The following is a 7,500-nucleotide window of genomic DNA, read 5'->3' on the forward strand; positions in this document are numbered from 1 at the left end:
ATACTAAGTGAAAAATGTCCAAAAAGCTTACAGCACCTGGTATTCCCAGGCGGTCTCCCATCCAAGTACTAACCAGGCCCAAACCTGCTTAGCTTCCGAGATCAGACGAGATCGGGCATAGCCAGGTTGGTATGGCCGTAAGCAAAGACTGCTGCAAAGAGAGGGCTATTTAAAGACCAGCCAATCTAATCGCCAGTACATTATATAAGTAGGAAAGAAAACCCAAAAGCTTAAAGCACCTGGTATTCCTAGGCAGTCTCTCATCAAAGTGCTAACCATACCTAAACCTGCTAAGATTCAGAGATCGGGCATTGACTCTTTTTTTTTTTTTTTTTTTTTTTTTTAAATGAAAGATTATTATATAATTCGTGAAATTTTCCAAAGAGATTAAAGCACCTGGTATTCCCAGGCAGTCTCTCATCAAAGTGCTAACCAGACCTAAACCTGCTAAGATTCAGAGATCGGGCATTGACTCTATTTTTTGGCAAAATTATTATATACTAAGTGAAAAATGTCCAAAAAGCTTACAGCACCTGGTATTCCCAGGCAGTCTCCCATCCATGTACTAACCAGGCCCAAACCTGTTAATATTCAGAGATCGGGCATTGACTCTATTTTTTGGCAAAATTATTATATACTAAGTGAAAAATGTCCAAAAAGCTTACAGCACCTGGTATTCCCAGGCGGTCTCCCATCCAAGTACTAACCAGGCCCAAACCTGCTTAGCTTCCGAGATCAGACGAGATCGGGCATAGCCAGGTTGGTATGGCCGTAAGCGAAGACAGCAGCAAAGAGAGGGCTATTTAAAGACCAGCCAATCTAATCGCCAGTACATTATATAAGTAAGAAAGAAAACCCAAAAGCTTAAAGCACCTGGTATTCCTAGGCAGTCTCTCATCAAAGTGCTAACCATACCTAAACCTGCTAAGATTCAGAGATCGGGCATTGACTCTATTTTTTGGCAAAATTATTATATACTAAGTGAAAAATGTCCAAAAAGCTTACAGCACCTGGTATTCCCAGGCAGTCTCCCATCCATGTACTAACCAGGCCCAAACTTGTTAATATTCAGAGATCGGGCATTGACTCTATTTTTTGGCAAAATTATTATATACTAAGTGAAAAATGTCCAAAAAGCTTACAGCACCTGGTATTCCCAGGCAGTCTCCCATCCATGTACTAACCAGGCCCAAACCTGCTAATATTCAGAGATCGGGCATTGACTCTATTTTTTTTTTTTTTTTTTTTTTAATGAAAGATTATTATATAATTCGTGAAATTTTTCAAACAGATTAAAGCACCTGGTATTCCCAGGCAGTCTCCCATCCATGTACTAACCAGGCCCAAACCTGCTTAGCTTCCGAGATCAGACGAGATCGGGTATAGCCAGGTTGGTATGGCCGTAAGCGAAGACAGCAGCAAAGAGAGGGCTATTTAAAGACCAGCCAATCTAATCGCCAGTACATTATATAAGTAGGAAAGAAAACCCAAAAGCTTATAGCACCTGGTATTCCTAGGCAGTCTCTCATCAAAGTGCTAACCATACCTAAACCTGCTAAGATTCAGAGATCGGGCATTGACTCTTTTTATTTTATTTTTTTTTTTAAATGAAAGATTATTATATAATTCGTGAAATTTTCCAAAGAGATTAAAGCACCTGGTATTCCCAGGCAGTCTCTCATCAAAGTGCTAACCAGACCTAAACCTGCTAAGATTCAGAGATCGGGCATTGACTCTATTTTTTGGCAAAATTATTATATACTAAGTGAAAAATGTCCAAAAAGCTTACAGCACCTGGTATTCCCAGGCAGTCTCCCATCCATGTACTAACCAGGCCCAAACCTGTTAATATTCAGAGATCGGGCATTGACTCTATTTTTTGGCAAAATTATTATATACTAAGTGAAAAATGTCCAAAAAGCTTACAGCACCTGGTATTCCCAGGCGGTCTCCCATCCAAGTACTAACCAGGCCCAAACCTGCTTAGCTTCCGAGATCAGACGAGATCGGGCATAGCCAGGTTGGTATGGCCGTAAGCGAAGACAGCAGCAAAGAGAGGGCTATTTAAAGACCAGCCAATCTAATCGCCAGTACATTATATAAGTAGGAAAGAAAACCCAAAAGCTTAAAGCACCTGGTATTCCTAGGCAGTCTCTCATCAAAGTGCTAACCATACCTAAACCTGCTAAGATTCAGAGATCGGGCATTGACTCTATTTTTTGGCAAAATTATTATATACTAAGTGAAAAATGTCCAAAAAGCTTACAGCACCTGGTATTCCCAGGCAGTCTCCCATCCATGTACTAACCAGGCCCAAACCTGTTAATATTCAGAGATCGGGCATTGACTCTATTTTTTTTTTTTTTTTTTTTTAATGAAAGATTATTATATAATTCGTGAAATTTTTCAAACAGATTAAAGCACCTGGTATTCCCAGGCAGTCTCCCATCCATGTACTAACCAGGCCCAAACCTGCTAATATTCAGAGATCGGGCATTGACTCTATTTTTTGGCAAAATTATTATATACTAAGTGAAAAATGTCCAAAAAGCTTACAGCACCTGGTATTCCCAGGCGGTCTCCCATCCAAGTACTAACCAGGCCCAAACCTGCTTAGCTTCCGAGATCAGACGAGATCGGGCATAGCCAGGTTGGTATGGCCGTAAGCAAAGACTGCTGCAAAGAGAGGGCTATTTAAAGACCAGCCAATCTAATCGCCAGTACATTATATAAGTAGGAAAGAAAACCCAAAAGCTTAAAGCACCTGGTATTCCTAGGCAGTCTCTCATCAAAGTGCTAACCATACCTAAACCTGCTAAGATTCAGAGATCGGGCATTGACTCTATTTTTTGGCAAAATTATTATATACTAAGTGAAAAATGTCCAAAAAGCTTACAGCACCTGGTATTCCCAGGCAGTCTCCCATCCATGTACTAACCAGGCCCAAACCTGTTAATATTCAGAGATCGGGCATTGACTCTATTTTTTGGCAAAATTATTATATACTAAGTGAAAAATGTCCAAAAAGCTTACAGCACCTGGTATTCACAGGCGGTCTCCCATCCAAGTACTAACCAGGCCCAAACCTGCTTAGCTTCCGAGATCAGACGAGATCGGGCATAGCCAGGTTGGTATGGCCGTAAGCGAAGACAGCAGCAAAGAGAGGGCTATTTAAAGACCAGCCAATCTAATCGCCAGTACATTATATAAGTAAGAAAGAAAACCCAAAAGCTTAAAGCACCTGGTATTCCTAGGCAGTCTCTCATCAAAGTGCTAACCATACCTAAACCTGCTAAGATTCAGAGATCGGGCATTGACTCTATTTTTTGGCAAAATTATTATATACTAAGTGAAAAATGTCCAAAAAGCTTACAGCACCTGGTATTCCCAGGCAGTCTCCCATCCATGTACTAACCAGGCCCAAACTTGTTAATATTCAGAGATCGGGCATTGACTCTATTTTTTGGCAAAATTATTATATACTAAGTGAAAAATGTCCAAAAAGCTTACAGCACCTGGTATTCCCAGGCAGTCTCCCATCCATGTACTAACCAGGCCCAAACCTGTTAATATTCAGAGATCGGGCATTGACTCTATTTTTTGGCAAAATTATTATATACTAAGTGAAAAATGTCCAAAAAGCTTACAGCACCTGGTATTCCCAGGCGGTCTCCCATCCAAGTACTAACCAGGCCCAAACCTGCTTAGCTTCCGAGATCAGACGAGATCGGGCATAGCCAGGTTGGTATGGCCGTAAGCGAAGACAGCAGCAAAGAGAGGGCTATTTAAAGACCAGCCAATCTAATCGCCAGTACATTATATAAGTAGGAAAGAAAACCCAAAAGCTTAAAGCACCTGGTATTCCTAGGCAGTCTCTCATCAAAGTGCTAACCATACCTAAACCTGCTAAGATTCAGAGATCGGGCATTGACTCTATTTTTTGGCAAAATTATTATATACTAAGTGAAAAATGTCCAAAAAGCTTACAGCACCTGGTATTCCCAGGCAGTCTCCCATCCATGTACTAACCAGGCCCAAACCTGTTAATATTCAGAGATCGGGCATTGACTCTATTTTTTTTTTTTTTTTTTTTTAATGAAAGATTATTATATAATTCGTGAAATTTTTCAAACAGATTAAAGCACCTGGTATTCCCAGGCAGTCTCCCATCCATGTACTAACCAGGCCCAAACCTGCTAATATTCAGAGATCGGGCATTGACTCTATTTTTTGGCAAAATTATTATATACTAAGTGAAAAATGTCCAAAAAGCTTACAGCACCTGGTATTCCCAGGCGGTCTCCCATCCAAGTACTAACCAGGCCCAAACCTGCTTAGCTTCCGAGATCAGACGAGATCGGGCATAGCCAGGTTGGTATGGCCGTAAGCAAAGACTGCTGCAAAGAGAGGGCTATTTAAAGACCAGCCAATCTAATCGCCAGTACATTATATAAGTAGGAAAGAAAACCCAAAAGCTTAAAGCACCTGGTATTCCTAGGCAGTCTCTCATCAAAGTGCTAACCATACCTAAACCTGCTAAGATTCAGAGATCGGGCATTGACTCTTTTTTTTTTTTTTTTTTTTTTTTTTAAATGAAAGATTATTATATAATTCGTGAAATTTTCCAAAGAGATTAAAGCACCTGGTATTCCCAGGCAGTCTCTCATCAAAGTGCTAACCAGACCTAAACCTGCTAAGATTCAGAGATCGGGCATTGACTCTATTTTTTGGCAAAATTATTATATACTAAGTGAAAAATGTCCAAAAAGCTTACAGCACCTGGTATTCCCAGGCAGTCTCCCATCCATGTACTAACCAGGCCCAAACCTGTTAATATTCAGAGATCGGGCATTGACTCTATTTTTTGGCAAAATTATTATATACTAAGTGAAAAATGTCCAAAAAGCTTACAGCACCTGGTATTCCCAGGCGGTCTCCCATCCAAGTACTAACCAGGCCCAAACCTGCTTAGCTTCCGAGATCAGACGAGATCGGGCATAGCCAGGTTGGTATGGCCGTAAGCGAAGACAGCAGCAAAGAGAGGGCTATTTAAAGACCAGCCAATCTAATCGCCAGTACATTATATAAGTAAGAAAGAAAACCCAAAAGCTTAAAGCACCTGGTATTCCTAGGCAGTCTCTCATCAAAGTGCTAACCATACCTAAACCTGCTAAGATTCAGAGATCGGGCATTGACTCTATTTTTTGGCAAAATTATTATATACTAAGTGAAAAATGTCCAAAAAGCTTACAGCACCTGGTATTCCCAGGCAGTCTCCCATCCATGTACTAACCAGGCCCAAACTTGTTAATATTCAGAGATCGGGCATTGACTCTATTTTTTGGCAAAATTATTATATACTAAGTGAAAAATGTCCAAAAAGCTTACAGCACCTGGTATTCCCAGGCAGTCTCCCATCCATGTACTAACCAGGCCCAAACCTGCTAATATTCAGAGATCGGGCATTGACTCTATTTTTTTTTTTTTTTTTTTTTTAATGAAAGATTATTATATAATTCGTGAAATTTTTCAAACAGATTAAAGCACCTGGTATTCCCAGGCAGTCTCCCATCCATGTACTAACCAGGCCCAAACCTGCTTAGCTTCCGAGATCAGACGAGATCGGGTATAGCCAGGTTGGTATGGCCGTAAGCGAAGACAGCAGCAAAGAGAGGGCTATTTAAAGACCAGCCAATCTAATCGCCAGTACATTATATAAGTAGGAAAGAAAACCCAAAAGCTTATAGCACCTGGTATTCCTAGGCAGTCTCTCATCAAAGTGCTAACCATACCTAAACCTGCTAAGATTCAGAGATCGGGCATTGACTCTTTTTATTTTATTTTTTTTTTTAAATGAAAGATTATTATATAATTCGTGAAATTTTCCAAAGAGATTAAAGCACCTGGTATTCCCAGGCAGTCTCTCATCAAAGTGCTAACCAGACCTAAACCTGCTAAGATTCAGAGATCGGGCATTGACTCTATTTTTTGGCAAAATTATTATATACTAAGTGAAAAATGTCCAAAAAGCTTACAGCACCTGGTATTCCCAGGCAGTCTCCCATCCATGTACTAACCAGGCCCAAACCTGTTAATATTCAGAGATCGGGCATTGACTCTATTTTTTGGCAAAATTATTATATACTAAGTGAAAAATGTCCAAAAAGCTTACAGCACCTGGTATTCCCAGGCGGTCTCCCATCCAAGTACTAACCAGGCCCAAACCTGCTTAGCTTCCGAGATCAGACGAGATCGGGCATAGCCAGGTTGGTATGGCCGTAAGCGAAGACAGCAGCAAAGAGAGGGCTATTTAAAGACCAGCCAATCTAATCGCCAGTACATTATATAAGTAGGAAAGAAAACCCAAAAGCTTAAAGCACCTGGTATTCCTAGGCAGTCTCTCATCAAAGTGCTAACCATACCTAAACCTGCTAAGATTCAGAGATCGGGCATTGACTCTATTTTTTGGCAAAATTATTATATACTAAGTGAAAAATGTCCAAAAAGCTTACAGCACCTGGTATTCCCAGGCAGTCTCCCATCCATGTACTAACCAGGCCCAAACCTGTTAATATTCAGAGATCGGGCATTGACTCTATTTTTTTTTTTTTTTTTTTTTAATGAAAGATTATTATATAATTCGTGAAATTTTTCAAACAGATTAAAGCACCTGGTATTCCCAGGCAGTCTCCCATCCATGTACTAACCAGGCCCAAACCTGCTAATATTCAGAGATCGGGCATTGACTCTATTTTTTGGCAAAATTATTATATACTAAGTGAAAAATGTCCAAAAAGCTTACAGCACCTGGTATTCCCAGGCGGTCTCCCATCCAAGTACTAACCAGGCCCAAACCTGCTTAGCTTCCGAGATCAGACTAGATCGGGCATAGCCAGGTTGGTATGGCCGTAAGCAAAGACTGCTGCAAAGAGAGGGCTATTTAAAGACCAGCCAATCTAATCGCCAGTACATTATATAAGTAGGAAAGAAAACCCAAAAGCTTAAAGCACCTGGTATTCCTAGGCAGTCTCTCATCAAAGTGCTAACCATACCTAAACCTGCTAAGATTCAGAGATCGGGCATTGACTCTTTTTTTTTTTTTTTTTTTTTTTTTTAAATGAAAGATTATTATATAATTCGTGAAATTTTCCAAAGAGATTAAAGCACCTGGTATTCCCAGGCAGTCTCTCATCAAAGTGCTAACCAGACCTAAACCTGCTAAGATTCAGAGATCGGGCATTGACTCTATTTTTTGGCAAAATTATTATATACTAAGTGAAAAATGTCCAAAAAGCTTACAGCACCTGGTATTCCCAGGCAGTCTCCCATCCATGTACTAACCAGGCCCAAACCTGTTAATATTCAGAGATCGGGCATTGACTCTATTTTTTGGCAAAATTATTATATACTAAGTGAAAAATGTCCAAAAAGCTTACAGCACCTGGTATTCCCAGGCGGTCTCCCATCCAAGTACTAACCAGGCCCAAACCTGCTTAGCTT

General features: G+C 40.3%; 13 non-coding genes across 13 annotated transcripts in view; all 13 read right to left on the reverse strand.

Moving 5' to 3' along the window:
* Nucleotides 1-24: 24 nt before the first annotated feature.
* LOC128007685 (5S ribosomal RNA) lies at nt 25-143 on the reverse strand. The gene has a single exon (XR_008179440.1). It is a non-coding gene; the product is annotated as a 5S ribosomal RNA (ribosomal RNA).
* A 515-nt stretch (nt 144-658) lies between these two features.
* LOC128007688 (5S ribosomal RNA) lies at nt 659-777 on the reverse strand. The gene has a single exon (XR_008179442.1). It is a non-coding gene; the product is annotated as a 5S ribosomal RNA (ribosomal RNA).
* A 512-nt stretch (nt 778-1,289) lies between these two features.
* LOC128005424 (5S ribosomal RNA) lies at nt 1,290-1,408 on the reverse strand. Its single transcript, XR_008178076.1, has one exon. It is a non-coding gene; the product is annotated as a 5S ribosomal RNA (ribosomal RNA).
* A 511-nt stretch (nt 1,409-1,919) lies between these two features.
* On the reverse strand, nt 1,920-2,038 carry LOC128007689 (5S ribosomal RNA). The gene has a single exon (XR_008179443.1). It is a non-coding gene; the product is annotated as a 5S ribosomal RNA (ribosomal RNA).
* A 511-nt stretch (nt 2,039-2,549) lies between these two features.
* On the reverse strand, nt 2,550-2,668 carry LOC128007690 (5S ribosomal RNA). The gene has a single exon (XR_008179444.1). It is a non-coding gene; the product is annotated as a 5S ribosomal RNA (ribosomal RNA).
* Nucleotides 2,669-3,026: 358 nt separating this feature from the next.
* Nucleotides 3,027-3,145, reverse strand: LOC127994937 (5S ribosomal RNA). The gene has a single exon (XR_008167903.1). It is a non-coding gene; the product is annotated as a 5S ribosomal RNA (ribosomal RNA).
* A 495-nt stretch (nt 3,146-3,640) lies between these two features.
* On the reverse strand, nt 3,641-3,759 carry LOC128007691 (5S ribosomal RNA). The gene has a single exon (XR_008179445.1). It is a non-coding gene; the product is annotated as a 5S ribosomal RNA (ribosomal RNA).
* A 511-nt stretch (nt 3,760-4,270) lies between these two features.
* On the reverse strand, nt 4,271-4,389 carry LOC128007692 (5S ribosomal RNA). Its single transcript, XR_008179446.1, has one exon. It is a non-coding gene; the product is annotated as a 5S ribosomal RNA (ribosomal RNA).
* A 515-nt stretch (nt 4,390-4,904) lies between these two features.
* On the reverse strand, nt 4,905-5,023 carry LOC128007694 (5S ribosomal RNA). The gene has a single exon (XR_008179448.1). It is a non-coding gene; the product is annotated as a 5S ribosomal RNA (ribosomal RNA).
* A 512-nt stretch (nt 5,024-5,535) lies between these two features.
* LOC128005425 (5S ribosomal RNA) lies at nt 5,536-5,654 on the reverse strand. Its single transcript, XR_008178077.1, has one exon. It is a non-coding gene; the product is annotated as a 5S ribosomal RNA (ribosomal RNA).
* Nucleotides 5,655-6,165: 511 nt separating this feature from the next.
* On the reverse strand, nt 6,166-6,284 carry LOC128007695 (5S ribosomal RNA). Its single transcript, XR_008179449.1, has one exon. It is a non-coding gene; the product is annotated as a 5S ribosomal RNA (ribosomal RNA).
* Nucleotides 6,285-6,795: 511 nt separating this feature from the next.
* LOC127999299 (5S ribosomal RNA) lies at nt 6,796-6,914 on the reverse strand. Its single transcript, XR_008172119.1, has one exon. It is a non-coding gene; the product is annotated as a 5S ribosomal RNA (ribosomal RNA).
* Nucleotides 6,915-7,429: 515 nt separating this feature from the next.
* Nucleotides 7,430-7,500, reverse strand: part of LOC128007696 (5S ribosomal RNA) — a 119-nt gene continuing 48 nt past the window's right edge. Inside the window, exon 1 of the ribosomal RNA XR_008179450.1 lies at nt 7,430-7,500. This exon is cut by the window's right edge and continues 48 nt beyond it. This is a non-coding gene — a ribosomal RNA (5S ribosomal RNA).

The sequence above is a fragment of the Carassius gibelio genome, chromosome B22, assembly GCF_023724105.1.
Source record: "Carassius gibelio isolate Cgi1373 ecotype wild population from Czech Republic chromosome B22, carGib1.2-hapl.c, whole genome shotgun sequence".
Lineage (NCBI taxonomy): Eukaryota > Metazoa > Chordata > Actinopteri > Cypriniformes > Cyprinidae > Carassius > Carassius gibelio.